General features: G+C 47.9%; 1 protein-coding gene across 5 annotated transcripts in view; it reads left to right on the top strand.

Annotated features, from left to right (window-relative positions):
- The window catches only part of PALLD (palladin, cytoskeletal associated protein), a 355,143-nt gene that overhangs the window by 125,358 nt on the left and 224,800 nt on the right, over positions 1-4,985 (top strand). The window lies entirely within an intron of this gene.

The following is a 4,985-nucleotide window of genomic DNA, read 5'->3' as shown; positions in this document are numbered from 1 at the left end:
AAAGAGTATGTTTATGTGCGTATGCTCTATGCCACACATTAATATTAAAGTGTGGTGCAAACCAGACACAAAGATTAATGTGGACCATCTTTATAGCTGGTTTGCCATTTTATCACCTAGATAAATTGGTTGAACATGTGGCACGTTACCATGTATTGCATGTCTGTCAGGACCCTACGTATACATTTCTGTGTTACACTGCTATAATATTGAGATAATGAGATCATGAACAAAATTCTGTAGTTCATACTTATGACCTGTTAAGAGCTGATGCAACACATTCAGCTCTCTACAACATGCTTAGGAACCTCTTGCCCAAAGAAGTTGTCCTGTATACAAGATCTATAACAGAGAGAAGATATAGAAAAACCATAAAGCCCAGACCATGAATGTATTAGATAAGCTTTGTGTCTAAGTACCAGTGTAACTCCATTAAAATATTAACCTCTGTTGCAAGGGGCAAGTATTTCTTTGAATGGTATCTTCTATTGTACCAACTGCATATTTGTACATAGCTTTTAGTGAACTAATAGCATATCACCCAAAGAAATCCTTTCCCCTCACAATTCCTGGACCATCACGGCTACCATATCACTTAACCCTACCTTAACTTCTGCTGAAATTGATGAAATACAGGCATGAATCAGGTCCATGGAATGTTATATTTAGATAAAGATCTATATATGGAAAAACAATGGACTTCTGAAGTACTTTCTCACGGCGTAGACAGAAGTGACAATTTTCTCCTGATCTAGCCCCAGACAGCAGTCTACAGCCATGACCAAACAGAAGTGCATGGCTGCAGACTGCTTTAAAAGGGCCTGGTGCATTAGGGTTCAGATGAACATGCTCCAAAACAGAGCGTGTTCTATAACTTGTGTCTGTGGAGCTCCCAGCCTGTTGCTGTTTTCAGAATGGGAGAGGGGAAAGGGAGTGGAGGGAGTTTGGTCTGGGTTTTTTTCAGTTGGCGCTGGAGGGTGGGGTGGGTAGACTGCAGCCCCCTTGAGGTGGGGTGGCTCCAGCCCACCCACCCCATCCTCCAGGGCCAGCTGGAGAACCCCAAGAACGAGCTCCCTGCACTCCCTTTCCCCTCTCCCATTCTGAAAACAACATCCAGCCTGGGAGTGGGGAGTGGCGTTCTTATGGAGGCTAGGCTGCAGACTCCCAGCAAGCAGCTGGAATCCCCAACCCCTGGACCCAACAGCAAACTTCAGTTGGGTCCGGGGTATCATTGTAACTCATGCACTCTTGCAAAGTGCTGTGAGTTGCAACAGGAAGCTGCTCTTTTGTCTGCACCCTGAATGTCGAATGTCTGTTCACTTGCTTATCAATTCAATCTACTCCGTTTAGAACAGGGGCGGGCAAAGTCCGTCCCACAGACCAGATCAGGCCCAAGATGGACTCTATTTCTCAGCAGTCCCAGCCTGCATTGCTCTAGCAGGTTTCCATGGAGATCCCAGGAGCAGCAGGACTATGACAGCGCAGGGCCAGGGGTTCCATGGAGATTGGCCCAAGCAGCACTGGCAAGATGCATGGCTGGGCAGAAGCTGCTCTGGGGTCAGGGCTGGGGCCGGAGCCTGGCCCGGGATTTTGTGGCAGTGACAGCGCAAGTTGGAGCTGGGGCAGAGCCATGATCTACTGCTTGCATGGATAGAGGCATGCAGGCAATAGATCGTGGCTCTGCCCCAGCTCTGCCTTGTGCTGTCACCACCGCAAAATCCTGGCCCCAGCCCCGGAGAAGCTCCCCACCCAGCCGTGCGCTCTGCCAGCACTGCTTGGGCCAGTCTCCATAGAAACCCTGGCCCCATGCTGTCATGGCCCTGCCACTCCTGGGGTCTTCATGGAAACCAGCCAGAGCAACACAGGAAGGGGCCACTGGGAAATGGAGTCCAGCCACTGGCTGGATCCACCATTTTGCCCACACCTCACTTAGACTAACCTGCAAAGATTGAATCAGTTCAGCCTCGGGCTTTTTTGACTAGCTGTACTTAGCCTCAAAAACTAAATACAGTATGTACGCCAGTGGTCTCCAACCTTTTTAAGTAGGAGATCACCTTTTGGTATTTAAAAACAACCCAATATCTACTGTGTACCACCGCCACCCCCACCCTGGTTCTGCCCCGCCCAGCAGGTAAGTCTGTGGCAAGGGAAGGGGGTGGTATATTGAGACAGAGGAAGAAAAAATTATTTGGGGGCGTGCCTCCCCAGCAGGTAAGTCCCACCCAGCCGGGGCCCCCACTCAATTTATCCCTGCTTCTGCCTCTGTAGCACTGTCCCTCACCATGGGGGCCTTGATCTGGCCCTGCCCCTCCCCTCCCCCACAGAATGACCTGCTGGGCTGGAGCGCATGCATGTATGTACGTGGGCACTCAGCCCCCCGACCCCAGCCTTGGATCGACTCCACGAGGCTCCGAGATCTACCAGTGGATCGAGATCCAGTGGTTGGTGACAACTGATGTAGGCCATTTATCTTGAGAGTACTATCTCTTCCACAGCATATTCATTACAAGCTCTGACAGACCTAACCCACAGCTCCATTTGTTTTGGGTTTTTCTTTTTTAAATGGTTCTTGAGAGACAAGTCTGGTTGCGAACACACTTTATGTTGTATGGAAAGTCCATTATAGGAATGTTTTAAGAAAGTCCATAGGGAATGAGGTAGGTTATAGTTCTTGGATTATCTTTATTGTTTTGGTTGATGAAGGGCTGCATAGCTCAGACTGCAGTGTGGATTAGGGTGTTCTTTCGAACAGGGCGAACAAAAAAAAAAGGAGACGTAGTTCCAGTTTAGAAATCTAATAGTCCAACCATTTAAAGAGACATCCTGATCCTTTTATGTAACAAAACAGCCAATAAATCATGTTCTGTTGGCAGAACAACGGAGACCAACAAAAGGGGGATGTTTGACATGCTGACAACTAAATTAGTGAAACAATTTGAATTGTAGATAACGTCTACCAAACTCTGACTTCAAGGTGAGACGTTCCAGCCCCCAGAGGAAGTTGTAGAAAAACATTCAATTTAATTACCTGTCAAAAGGGAAAAAATTACTGCTCTGAATCTAGGAAATCACATACTTAAAACTATGGGGGGCTTCTACATGCAGAAACTCTAGTTAGCTGCAGATACTGTATTTAGCAGCTACCCTTTTTCCCACAGTGAATTTCCATTCATACCTCTTATCTTTTGCTTATAGCATCATGAGGATGGTAGTACAAAACTATTTAGCTACTGTTCCGCAGTTCTGTGATAATCATTGCATAGAAACTTAGAACTCTATGGCCAAACTCTATGGTCCAAAGCAAGCGGGGCATTCACTTGCAGTGGCACAAATAGTAGCGCCGCAGATTTGTGCTGCTACTTTGTGCCACAGTACGTGTCCCTGAACATGCCTTTTGTTGCCGGCCATGCCCATCTCTTCCTGGCTCCCAGGTAGGGGCCTCTCTGGGGCACAGGGTGCCTCAGCATGGGGCTAGCTGACAGGCACCTCTGTGCTGAGGCACCCTGCACCTCAGCCAGCTGGGGAGTGGCACATGGAGATGGGGAGAGCAGGCAGCCCTGGCCTTCCTGCTTCCCTGTCTCCACTGGCTGGTGTACAATGTGCCCAGGGATGCCTGCTCCCCCGTCTCTGCATTTGTCCTGGTGTATGCTATATTCACATACTTTTGCCTCAATGTTTTCCTGGGGCTTTTTTTTTTTTTCTGCTACTGGGAATTCCCAGTAGCATATTTGCCTCTGCACTGCAAATTAGCAGTGCTACACACAGTTTAACGTGCAACATGTATGGTTTGTGGCACCATGGTTTGTGTGTGGAAGCAGCCTACCTTTGGAAACATGAAGGAATTATACATGCTATTAATTCTTAGATGCAATTCAGGTTTAAACAATAAGCAATACCTAATACCTAAAATCATCTCAGTTTGAAAAGACCTGTGTGTGCACTTGCATCTGTTTTTATTACTAGAATTTCTCATTTCCAGCATCTAGAAACCATTCTTGCCTTTGTACTGTACTTTGATACTTTCGAAGCCACAGCTGTTTACCTTAGAAACTGGGAAACACGGTATTGCAGTCTGGATTGCAGTAATGAACATATTGCGTTAGGTGCTTTTAAACCAGCATAAGTGTTCCAAAGACCATGAAGTCTACAAATATGAAACAATTTGTAGTTTCAGTCTCACCTCCATCCTTGGCAAAGTCTTTGAAAAAATTATCAAGGCTCACATATGCGAGAGCCCGGCAGGACAAATTAAGCTGAGGGGAAACCAGCACGGGTTCGTGGCAGGCAGATCGTGCCTGACTAATCTAGTCTCTTTTTATGACCAGGTTACGAAACGCCTGGACACAGGAGGAGGGGTGGATGTCGTATACTTAGACTTCAGGAAGGCCTTCGATACGGTATCCCACCCCATACTGGTGAACAAGTTAAGAGGCTGTGACTTGGATAACTACACAGTCCGGTGGGTGGCGAATTGGCTGGAGGGTCGCACCCAGAGAGTCGTGGTGGATGGGTCGGCTTCGACCTGGGAGGGTGTGGGCAGTGGGGTCCCGCAGGGCTCGGTCCTTGGACCGATACTCTTTAATGTCTTCATCAGCGACTTGGACGAGGGAGTGAAATGTACTCTGTCCAAGTTTGCAGATGACACAAAGCTATGGGGAGATGTGGACATGACAGAGGGCAGGGAACAGCTGCAAGCAGACCTGGACAGGTTGGACAAGTGGGCAGAAAACAATAGAATGCAGTTCAACAAGGAGAAATGCAAAGTGCTGCACCTAGGGAGGAAAAATGTCCAGCACACCTACAGCCTAGGGAATGACCTGCTGGGTGGCACGGAAGTGGAAAGGGATCTTGGAGTCCTAGTGGACTCCAAGATGAACATGAGTCGGCAGTGTCACGAAGCCATCGGAAAAGCCAATGGCACTTTATCGTGCATCAGCAGATGCATGACGAATAGGTCCAAGGAGGTGATACTTCCCCTCTATCAG

The sequence above is a fragment of the Alligator sinensis genome, unplaced genomic scaffold (genome assembly GCF_000455745.1).
Source record: "Alligator sinensis unplaced genomic scaffold, ASM45574v1 scaffold512_2, whole genome shotgun sequence".
In the NCBI taxonomy this organism is placed as follows: domain Eukaryota; kingdom Metazoa; phylum Chordata; order Crocodylia; family Alligatoridae; genus Alligator; species Alligator sinensis.
Note: the sequence above shows the minus strand (reverse complement) of the source record. Positions and strands in the feature narration are given on the sequence as shown.